Source organism: Pholcus phalangioides, unplaced genomic scaffold (genome assembly GCF_987345545.1).
Source record: "Pholcus phalangioides strain wild (caught in Gottingen) unplaced genomic scaffold, Ppha-v1.0 ptg000015l_1, whole genome shotgun sequence".
Lineage (NCBI taxonomy): Eukaryota > Metazoa > Arthropoda > Arachnida > Araneae > Pholcidae > Pholcus > Pholcus phalangioides.
The window spans coordinates 22,605,619-22,618,766 of NW_028301608.1; positions in this window are offsets into that span (position 1 = coordinate 22,605,619).

Genomic DNA, 13,148 nt, shown 5'->3' on the forward strand with positions numbered 1-13,148 from the left:
TTGTGGATTAGAAGCGCAAGTTCTTATAACCGTCTCATTTGCATATTTCCACAGAAGACGCTCGTGCCAACGCCACCTATTCACAGTTTTTGAGGGGTTTTTTTTTTCCTGTCTTAAAAAAGTTCCCGTGACCTCTAGCGTTGCTAACCCTGCAAACCGTTTTTTATTTCGGTTTTTTCCGGTTTTTATTCATTTTTAAACTTTCTACGGACTTTTTGTCCACCTACAAATGCCACAACAGGCAAAATGCCCTCTGAGGTGATTGAAATCTTGTGCAAAAAAAAAAAAAAAAAGACGAATGTCGGTTATAAGTTATATTTGTTATAAAATCTGCATGTTTAACTACTGGGTTATTCTTTCACCTCCATTAGGCTGTTAAAGTAACATCGTGTACGGGGTATATTATATGATGTATACATATTGTGTACCCGTTATGTACAGGGTGTTTCAGGAAAACATCGCCAAAGAAAAAAGACAATCCTGGCATACGGTAGCTATCCAAAATCACGTAGAAAACGCCATCCGGAGCCGCTAAAGGAAGTTGTTGCGTCACATACTTGAAAATACGTACACCTGGTATTTTTGAGAAGGTGTTGCAGTACATGCAGCGTCCACGTAATGCGTATGTCAGTGCATCAGGCAAAAAATTAGAGCGTGTACAGTAGCAGCATCGTTCCTGAAATAAATAGATGTAAAAGGAATCTTCTTCGTCGCTCTTGCATTACGTATTATTTTAAATGGCGTCTGCTGCTTTCAAATTGCGTTTGCGCTCCTATGTGATTTTGGATTGTTATCACGTGCCTGAATTGCGCTTTCCTATTGGCAATTTTTTTAAATACCGTCTTTGTATAAAAGTAAAATATAATTGTATGCAGGGTGATTCTAAATTTGTGTGACAAAAGGGGTATTACACAACATTTAATCAAGCATTCTTGGTCATAGAATGAGTGGTCAAATCACAACTGCAATAGCGGTAGACTGATTTTAGGGCGTTCACAACAGCAATCCACCAAAAGAAAATGCCATAATTTACCACGATATGTGCTATCAACAACTCAAGAGTGGGAGGTTGAAATGTTGTAGGGACCCTCATGGAGCAACCTGGGTAAGTAAAGCAAAACTTGTCACAAGACATTTTGCGCTATATAACATTCATGGTTCTCACATAAATGAAATCCAAACCCCACTCGAATTCGAAGGTGCATATGTACCAACAAAAACCAAACTTTTTTTAAACCAAAGTTTGGCTTATAGACGAGTGTGGACCATCATCATGCTGCGCCGAAAAATGACAATCCGGGCGGGGATCCAATGTGTTGGGAGGAAATTTCTCTTGTGTGTGTGATATTCGTTTGATTGCTCTGTAAAATACAGGACACAGCAATTTTTTCCCATAATTTAGGCTTTATCAGCTATTGGGAATGTGATCACCCCACTCTGGATCTTTGCTGTGAGAAGCGGTACACTGACTTGTGTCATATTTCGCGCTACCCAGGTTGAACCATGAGGAAGCCTACCACATTATTCAACTTCTTGCACCCCTCGAGTGATTGAAAGCACATATCGCAGCAAATACGCCGTAAAAATATGATGTTTACTTTCAGGGAAGTGCTGTTGTGCATTCAAACGTTGTGCAACACCCTATTCCGCCTTCGATATCGTGGTTCGCTCATACATTCTATGACCAAAAAATTATTGTTTAGGTTTTATTTGGAAGTTTATCCGATGAATTTACAATCACCCTGTATAAGATTTTATACTTGTCTGTGCATTCAAGTAATTTTAGGGAAATCAATGCAATGAAAATACACTGTGATTTTAAAATATTGTAATACTGTCGTAATGTTTGTATATAACTTTGCATTCCACTTGGTGCAAAGTTTACTGAAATGAAAGAGAATTTTCTAGCCTATCCCCTTCTTTTTCCAGAGAGAGCTTTATCCAAATGAAAAAAATGCATAATACATAAATACAAATACAACGCCTCAACAGGCAAAATGCCCAACGAGGTGGCTGAGAAAAAGATGCCCACATGCTACATATATATGAATACATAAATAGTGCGTGAGTAATATGTATTAGAATACACATTGTTGTATTTTATATACTGAGAATTACGATTGATGTTATCCCTTCATGTAATGGTCACAACCGAAACAAAAAAATCGATGGACAGATTAAATTGGACGAATCTTTAAGGAAAAAGAATTAAAAACAAAAAAAAATGCAGTTCAGGGACTGATTTCATGAACTCTCTTTTCTTATTCGTGACCCATAACCGTGAGATTACGTGTAAAGACGTGATTAAAGTTATGAATGTTACAAATGCGTGACCTGTTTGATCACGTAATGCTCGAGCAACAGTTGGTGTTCTTCTTATGTGTATTCGCGGTACCACGTTGGGATGACGCTGAAACAGAAAAGAAAATGCACCTGCATCATGCTATTAGAGAAAAATTATAGGTATTATACAACACAGAACCTGTTAGATATTATATTGCCAAATGAGAATAATTCTGATGTTTGTTATATAAATTAGTATTTTGTTTAATGCTATTGGGAAAACTGTGCTCAAAAGTTGCACGCGTTTCATATTGGTAAGCAAATACTTATTTTACTCGTAGAATATGAGTCTATAGTTTCCAAACTTCTTCAAAATAGTTTTTATTCTCATCGCCTCCCCAACTCAAGCCAACCCATAGAATCCTACACTAAACCCAAAACTTCTACCATCCCCCTGGAACCTTCATCGTCCCCCGGGGAGTGATATTTCGCACTTTGAGAAACAATGGTCTAGGCGATATATTTTGAGAATCCAATCACACTGGGGTTTTTCTCATTAAAATTTGTGTTGAATGGAATACAAAGATTAGATTAAAGTAAATCATTCAAAAATATATAAAATTCCGATTTACTTTTTAAACAAATCATGATTCCATTTATATAGTTTATGTTTTCATGATTAAAACAATTTAACTCTTTAAGCTTTGTTTTTTTTACTTCTAATTTCCATGCAGATTTCCATGTCAAATGAATATTTTTGGGAATTAAAAAAATTGATTGGTGTGATAGTACTGTTTTTAATTTGTTAACAAATACATTTGGTTTTTTATGGCTTTTGAAAAAATGAAAACTCTCAGAAATTTTACCCTTACCTTTATCTTTTATCCAATTTTTTTTTCTGATCACCATGAAAATTTTTTTTACATTAATTACAAAAACGAACATGCTAAGTTCGAACTCAATTTTTTTACTTCTGCTTACTTAAAGTTACTTAGAAGGATTACTTCAAGTTATCAAGTAACCAGGGAGAAAACTGTGCAATTCGGTGTAGAATTTGAGGAGCAGTCAAAAATGAGTTTCAAGCATTAATCATAGTGTAGATGGATAGATAGAACCGCTCACAACCCAGACCTATCCATCAACCTTACTTCTGTTACGTCAAAAGAGGCAGAGTTGCGTCGGAAAAGTTAGCAAATTCTATAGTGGTGGCTTCCCTTGCCCCGTGCTCGCAAGTATCGAATCACTAGCGTCGTTCTCCTCATGAAGACCGTCATCAACTCGATGCAACGTACAAGACTGAAATGGACAGCTGAACCAATTGACTAGGGAGAAAAATTACACGTGCGCCCAGTGGCACGTAAGGGCCGGAGACCGCAGCCTGGGATTTCGAAAGAAATGTGGAAAATACTTGTGGGCAAGTAGAAGAAGTAGAAGAAGCTGGCATGTTGAAATGGGAGAGATATGAGAATGGTTTAAATACACAAATGTATACAAAATGTATACGTATATACAGCGCCTCCAATGTGACAGATAACGAAGAAACAAAACCTCCAACCGCAGTTTTGGACAGTTTTGTTTCCTTTTCTTTTTACGGAATATGTAATATACACACACAGAAAACACACAGAGCCTTCACTGCGATGGGAATAATCAAAAGCCTGGGTGCAGCGACAGTGCTGGACATTCACGTTTGAATTACTCACATATATTATATACATTATAAATATTTCCCTTTTTTATACTATTGGGAATGCACACAAACATTACTATGAAGGTATATATTACTATAAATGTACATATTAGAAACAAATATCACCATGAGCTCATACAATAATCATAGTGTATTTGCACCAATAGAATATCTTATCCTTGATGCAGAGGCGTATTTATAGGGGCAGTTAGCTGGCTATAGCCCCGGGCCGAAACTTCGATGGGGCGAGGAGTTTGAGGAACTATTGGTCAAGAAAATTAGTAAGATAGGAGAAAAGTGACAAAATTTGTGTAGCACGCAAACGGTGAAATTATAAATCCACCTCTGCGTAGGTCAGGAGAGGGACTTGGTCAGTAAATGGCAAAATGAGTGCCCGAAAGAATTTGCAAGAATGTCAGTGAATGAAACAAAGACCTAGGGATAAAGTGACTTGGCCAGTGAGTGATCACTATAGGTCTAAAGGTAATGAGGGTTTTTTCTAGGTCTACAAAGTGACGTAGAGAATAATGGACCAGGTAGGAGGTCAACCAAAAAAGTAATTAATGGAACAAGATACTACGTCAGTGAGTTAGCAAAAGAGTGACCTTAACAATCAGGGATCAAATTCGTAACCAAAATAGTGACCTACACTATCTACCAATAAGTATTTGGACACCTGTGATGGAAAAGAAAAACTAACTTTATTCAAAATCAATAGTTGGTAGAGCCTCCACGAGAGGCAATTACAGCGTGAACCCTCCGGGGCATACTTTCCACAAGTCCTTGTGTGTGATGGCTAGTGGTATTTTCTTCCACTCGGCTTGGAGAAGACATGTCAATTCCTTCACCGATTTTGGACGGGTAGGGCACCCCTTAATTCGGCGATCCAACTCGTCCCAGAAGCTCTCGATACGGTTCAGGTCTGGGCTCTGGGCAGACCAGTCCATTCGATGAACCCCATTGGCACCATACCAAGCCTTGGTTAACCTCGCAGTATGACAGCTGGCATTGTCGTCCTAGAAGTAACAGGGGTCCACCCCGTAAAACTGCCACAACGTAGGAAGCACATTGTCATCCAAAATAGTGCAGTAGGCATCGGCGTTGAGCTTACCATGAATGGGGACCAAGGGTCCCAGTTCATACCAGGAGAAACACCCCCAGACCATAATTCCACTTCCGCCGAACTTGACTGTAGGCACAATACATTCTTGCAGGAGACGTTTTCCAGGCAGACGCCAGACCCAGACCCTGCCATCCGAACGGTAGAGGGTGAACCTTGATTCGTCGCTCCAAAGAACCCGTTTCCACTGATCTACGGTCCAATTTCGATGTGCTTTGCACCACATTAACCGAGCAACGCGGTTGGGCTTTGTCATCAAAGTCTTATGGGCAGCAGCACGACCATGAAAACCAATCAGATGTGCTTCCTTACGGATGGTATTCATTGAAACAATACTCCCGGATGCCTGTTGAAACTCCTCGCGAATGAGGGCCATCGGTTGGGTGCGGTTCTTCGGAATTTCTCTGGACAGCACCCGTCGGTCTCTATCTCCCAGTTTCGTTGGTCTGCAGACTCGGGGCAAATTCCAACAATCACAGCTCACCTTCCACTTCTTAATCACATAGGCCACTGTCGATTTTGGGTACTTCAGCTCGCTAGATCTGTCTCTTAAGGATCGGTCATTTTTGTGATACCCGATAATTATACCTTTCTCGAAATCAGAGAGCTCCGAACTGCGCGGCATCTTGCATGCGACTAATGTCGATGTTGTTTTCTACACGATATATACCGGCGGAGGGCGTGACGTATCTCAGGACCGCAGATATCGTCATTTGCATAGGTGTCCAAATACTTATTGGTAGATAGTGTATAACGTGTGAAAGCACTTGAGTGACAAAGGGATCGAGGGATCAGGTCAATGAATGACTAAGGAAACAAGAGACCGGTTCATTGAGTGACCAAAAGAATGCCCTAGGGAACAAAAAACCAGATTAGTGAGAGACCGAAGACTGTCTTAGGAAGAGCACATAATAGAACGAAGAGGTACGCCATACAAGAATTGCGACTAGGAAGAAAAAATTGCATAGTGATGGAGGAAGAGCTGTCTTCACACAGTCAAGGAGGAGAAAAATACTGAAAATAACAGAAGGGGTTTTGAAACATAAAGGTGTAATGATGATATTCTCTCCGCATGAGCGAGAGAAAGAAAACAAAAGGAGTAACGGACCAATCAGCAGATAGCAAAAATCAAGAGATCGAGGTGACAACAAACAGTTTTTTTCAATTCGCGCACCTCGTTGAGTGGCCTATTTCTCTTCTTCGCTTTTCAAGCATATGCGATGTAGAACAAAGCAGTACAATTGTTTATGACATGATGTCGCTCTCCACTTGTAAAAGCCAGATATACAGGAAACTGGATGTTGTGAAGGTATTTATTTTTTGACATGCTAATTTTTTAAGGACGGAAAAACAACTCATCTCTGCCTGGAGTCGAACCCGTGTCACTCATTTGCCGGACGAGTGCTCTCACCACTTAGCTACAGAGGAGATTTCATACACTCCAGTGAAGGGGAATCTCTATTCTTCGTTGAGACGGTGGCAAATGTTCTGGTTCGGTGGAGGAGCTACTGCGTGACGTCATTGCTGAAACATTTTTTAGCCGACGACATCATCACACGAAGCGTATTAACTTTTCACATTTTTTTGTGTGAGTTTTTTGTACTTTACAGTTTTAAGAGAGTGATTTCACTTTCATGGTGGTGTTTTAGTATCAAAGTTATGGTATTTTTACCATAATGGTATTTTTACGCGTGGGGTATTTTTACAATCTTCTCTAATCTATAAGAAATGGACAAAATCTAAGAAAGAAAAGTTCTAAAACAGCTAAAATATTAAATGCATTGGGACTTTTGATTTTGAAAATCTTTTTACTCTTGCATTCCACACAATGAGATTCTCAGCATCTGTGAATTTCTCTGCAATAACTATGAACAATGCATAAAAATTGAAAAAAAAAAACGAATTGTTGAATCTTGCGAAATTTTGTATTTTTGAAAACTATTTATTTAATGGTATTTGTTTATATAAACAAACCACACAGGGGTTTCTATGGAGACTTATTTTTCAAGTGCTTTTGCAAATATTTTGTTGCATTACTTTGAGAACAAAAATTTAGTTTCTCTTAATATTACTGGTTTCAGATAAATTGATCATTTAATAATCTTCAACTACAACAAGTTTAAAGAAATCAGTCTTTGAGTTTATCCTAGCATATTAAATTTTAAAAAACTAATCACAACAATAATCAAGCTGATTTCCTTGACTTAAAAATAAACATTGCTAACAATATGATCTCAACTAGTATCCACGGCAAAAAAAAAGGCTTTAATTTCAAAGTCAATTTTCTAACTAATCACAATTCAAATATCAGCGAAAAGGTGTTCAAAAATATTGTATTTTCTCAACTATCTCGCATTAAACATATCTGGAATAATGCCAACGATTTTCAAAATGCATTAATTAATCTCAAAAAATCTTAATACGCGACAGGTTTCCTCCTTACACCTTGGACTTACTTCCTCCTCACACAAATAACTATAACCGATAACTGGGTTGAGTGATAAATAAATAAATATAACTGTTCACTTTTTAAATCTGACCGGCATAGCTAGTCCTTGCACATCATATATATGTGCTTGCAACCTTCTGAATTTATTTATATATATTTTATATTTTACCGCAACTTTGCTGTTATTTTCAACTTCACAAAAAGCATTCCTTTTCGCTATTTTCTTTTGATTTCTCTATATTTTTGAACTCAATGGTACTACAACAGAACGTCTTAGGATCGAGCATCTATTTTAGGCTTTGGAGGCTAAGAGATGCTCTCATTCTAACGTTCTGTGTTAAGCCAATGTCAGGGTGTTTCCCACTGATGAGAGCCCTAGACATTATCTACGACTTTTTTTTCATTTTTAAATTCTTTGTGAATTTTGATTCTATCAATTTAATATTTCATCCTAAATTTTTTTATATTATTATTATATATATATATATTAGGCTATGTTTTTTTAATATTTTCTTCTCATGTTTCTATGTTGCAGTTGTGTTAGTAATAACGAAGTCCGATATTCTTAAAAGCGACACAGAATTCAAATGAAGATAAAAAAGTAATTGGAAATCATTAGAAAGTTCATAAGTTAATATACATTATCTCTCGAATTCGCTCTCACTATCTCAATAGAAGTTAACGCAGATGATTCAACTGAAATGGTTAGTGGAAGTTACCTCTAAAACCAAATGCCAAATTCCTTATTTTAGATGTTTAAATGATTGAACGAAGCAAGCCGATAAATAAACGGATGCTAATGGAAATAATCAAGAGGAAATTTATGGAAAGAATTCAGTAAAATGGGCAATACAGCGATTGCGAAAACTACCTTAATTAACAAGATAGCAAAGCGAGTGCACTCTTCTCTGTTTGAGCAATGATATCACGCATGACGTCAGATGGTATTGACTCCGGCGCGTCATGGAAACATCCCTTATCATATATCCCATCATTCTGATGCTCTCAAAACCGAAATTCCAACTATACTCATATGGTGCGTGTGTTAATTTCTTTTTTTTTAAATTAAAAAATTGTTTTTTAATGCTACTATATCTTGGGGGGGAAAATGAATACTGTTCACACTATAATAAATCAACAATATAATATTAGTAAGATACCTAGCAAGCGAAAGAACAGTACTCCAATTCTTTCTTACGAGAACTTCTTTTCATTAATAACAGGGCGTCTATGATTAAACTATTGATTTTCTATTCTTTGAGTCCTCTAAACCCTGAAATATTCATCAAAAGTTTCTGAGAGTTTCAAACAAACTTTAGTAAGAGCATATTAATATATCGTGGATCTATAACTGATATGTCTTGGAGATTTATAGCTGAAATCGCCTGGCACCAATCCGCATGTTTACTCTCTCTAGAAAACTATAGTACAAAATTGCATTATGGCGAATTCTTTCCCAATTTGGCCATGCCCGGAGGTGATTCTTCCAGACGGCCTTGAATTTAAAGATTGGGGAAAACATTCGAACATTTTCTAAAGCTCTAAAATTCTCACGAAGCTTCAAGGGGATCAAATCAGCTTTTTTGCAAAAGTGTTCCATCAGCAAAGTACGTTTTTATAATTAAATTAATTCCATGAGAATAGAATTAAATAATCTTTACAACCGAATAACACAATATAGATTGAAAGGACCAGAAAGTATCAAGCAGGAAAAAATTTGTCCGCTATTCAATTATTGATCATATCAAAATATGTCTATCACATGCATAAATAAAAGTATACACCAGGGGTCTTCAACCTTTTTTTTGGCCTGAAAAAAGGTTCCAAGTAGCCCGAGAGCCAACAAGTCCTACGTTGATATCTAGATTGTCACACTGGCATCTCATCGGGAGGGCCCGACTCCGAGTCAAACACGAAGACGCTACATTAATGGAAAATTTTAGTCATTCTTGGAGTATTTTTCTATTAAATATGAATTTCCATTAGTCGTAGAATATTTTTTTAATTAAATATTATTTTTCAATCATTTCTAGAAAGATTTTTCATTTATTCTCAAAGCCGTTCTTACAATTATTCTGAAAATATATTTTCATTAATTACGAATTACTTATGAATCGCAAAATAATTGTTTCCGCCGATTCTGTAATTTTGTTTTTCGAAATTATGAAACAATTTATCTCATTAATTCTAAAATTATTGTTTTTTCGATGAGTATGAAATTATTTATCATCAATTCCGAAATCGTTTCCCTCATCAGTTCGAAAATGTTTCTCAAGGTAATTTTGAAATTAATTCTTTCGCAATTCTGATATACATTAACAATAATTATGTAAGCGTTACTTGACGGCGGGCTGCTGCAAATGACTTTGAGGGCTACATGTGGCCCGTGAGCCATGCGTTGAAGCCCTCTGGTGTAAACTTGAATATTATATCAATAGGGGGATTATATGCCTCTTGGCACATTATTTGTCAAACTTTTATTTCCTCAGTCAATTTTTGTTGTAAAAGTTCCACTAAATTCATGTTTGGTAACTGTATAATATGTGGAACATCATGTATGTTTTAAATTATCTATTATTTTTTACTGTTATCATGAAATGTGGATTTTTGAAAAGGCAAAAATGTTAAAAGGTACAACAAAGGGTAGACGGGGTAAAATTACAAAGATAAAAAATATAAATGTCACAAGAAAAATATAATCTAACAATTATAAATCATTATGATCATCATCATCAATTATGTATTTCTTATGTCTTGCACTCTAAAAACATCAGATTGGAAGCAATGCTGTCAAAACTACACTGCTGGCCACCGTAAATGCAACACCCTGAAGGAAGCATGCAAATAATATGAAATTTACAACACGCATTAGCGGAGGTGAGATATGTAAATGATTAGAATTTCAGGGCAGACGCACATCACGCGCGCCTGTGGCGCCACTTCAAAGCGCTATCTAAGGCTTGGAGATTTCGACGATTTGAAGTACGGCAATTGTGTTTTTCTTGTGGTTTTTTCAAAAAAACTATCAATTATGTCTCGTAGAAAACAGCGATCATCTTTTGATCAAGTATCCCAGTTCGACAGAGGAAGGATAGTATCCTACCGAGATTGTGGATTATCTTTCAGGGAAATCGGTAGTCGTGTTGGACGAAACCAAACAACTGTAATGCGGATATGTGATCGTTGGATGCAGGAGGGTACGACGGACCGACGTGTTCGATCGCATCCACCTCAGTGCACCACTTCACGTGATGACAGGCGTATTGTGCGTATGGCAGTGACGGATCGCTCAGCCACATCACGAACCATAGCACAGCACATTCAGTCTGTACCGCATCATCCAGTGTCTGCGAGTGCCATTCGACGCCGTTTACAGCAGAGTGGTCTGTCCGCAAGACGCCCATTGCTTCGTCTACCCTTGACGCAGAACCACAGACGTCTCCGCCGCCAATGGTGCGATGAAAGAAGGATGTGGACGGCACAATGGAATGAAATTGTCTTTACTGACGAGTCACGCTTCTGTCTTCAACACCACGATGGTCGGATTCGAGTCTGGAGACACCGTGGAGAGAGGATGCTGAACAGCTGCGTTATGCACCGCCACACTGGTCCTGCACCGGGTATTATGATATGGGGCGGTATTGGACATCACTCTCGCATTCCTCTAGTACGCATTGCCGGTACTTTAAAAAGCCAGCGCTACATCTCCGAGGTGTTGGAGCCAGTTGTCCTTCCTTACCTTCAGGGCTTGCCCACAGCCATATTTCAACAGGATAATGCGCGACCACACGTGGCACGCATTGTCCAAAGGTTCTTCTTCAATCGCCAGATTGAATTGCTTCCCTGGCCAGCTCGCTCTCCGGATCTTTCGCCGATAGAAAACATGTGGTCCATGGTTGCTCAACGATTGACCCAGATTACATCCCCAGCTGCCACACCAGATCAACTTTGGCAACGCGTGGAAGCTGCTTGGTCTGCTGTACCCCAAGAACACATCCAAAGTCTCTTTGAATCAATGACGAGGCGTGTGGCAGCGGTGATCTCCAACAATGGCGGCTACTCTGGCTACTGATTTTGGCAGGAACCACACTTCACGGAAGTCTATAAATTTAATCATTTGATGCTTGGTCAACATGTTATCTACGAAATAAATATTGTTGCGATATCTCTTGTCTTTCTTGGTGTTGCAATTTGGATGGCCAGCAGTGTATTTCAAGTGTTTCCAAGATATGCTATGGTCAAGGTACAACACATAGTACAACATAAGACATAACTTATCTCTAAAAAAATAGAAAAATACTCATTTTTGCAAAGATAGCGTTATTTGGCGTTGATATAACATTAAATTCCTCCATAATATATCCTAGAAGAAAATATCTAAACAAAATACAATATTTCATGACGTCAGAAAAAAAAAGATGTTACAACCGATCCGACACTAAATGAAAATTCACCGCATATATATACGAACTAATTTTCTCTCAAATACATTTTCTATCTATGAATCGAGTTATTTTCATCTTTTCCAATTTAAGATATGTATTATATACGAAGAAAACATGGGAAAAACCCCAGCCATTATTTCCATTTGAGTTCTCGAAAGGTTAGTTCTACCAATTTTTACTCCCATTTCATATTGAATCATATTTGCGATGTAATATATATTTTTCAGCGCGTATTTCCATTTACTTTCAACGGAGCATCTGATGATTTCATTTTCAGGAAAATACGATTTATTTCGTTAAGTCTGAGGGAATTCGTGAACGCGAAAGAAAAATGTACATAAAAAAGTTTATACTAATAGTATCACTCATTTGAACGCCCACATATGAGTATGGACTGAATCCTGAATCCATTTATACGAATATATATAAGTAAATAAAATGAAATAATTCCTTTAAAGGGCATAACCACGTTATTTTTTGCTCTACAAAATATTCAGACCTGAGGAAGAAAATGTTATCCAAACCCCGAATAGTAATCCAGTTTCCGGTGATAATGGCATTACGGCATTAAGAGAGAGATAATGAGATATCGGCGAACAATATTATTACTATTTTTAGTCTTGTTTCGGGAGATTAATGTACTCATAATTTTATGTTACGTACACTCAACTGCAGAAGATCTGTTTAATATTCTGTTTGAAATCGATGTACTATTCCCCGACATAGATGAAATTGCCTGCCTACCAATCTGCATGGTTACTTTTGAAAGAAAAAACACAGTACTGAATTCCATTATCACGAGGCACCAGTATACACTTGAATGTTCTGTTCCCGGGCGCGCCCATACTTCAAGACGGCCATGAGTGAAAATATTTGAAAACCATTCGAAGATTTTCTAAAGCACTAAAAATTTCCGCGAAACTTTTGGGGGTGGAAGCAGTTTTTTTTTGTAAAAGTGCTTCATCAGTAATGCATAATTTATTCGATAAGTCTAAAATTCAATAAATTGTGTGATCGAATAATGCAATCTCTGCAGCCTCAAAGCAATCAATCTCTCATACTTGCGTACTGCAATCGAGAATTATGCATATTTACTGCTAAAAATGATAAATGTAGGGAATTTTATCAAGCATACAAGAGACGATAGGTAATGATTCATAA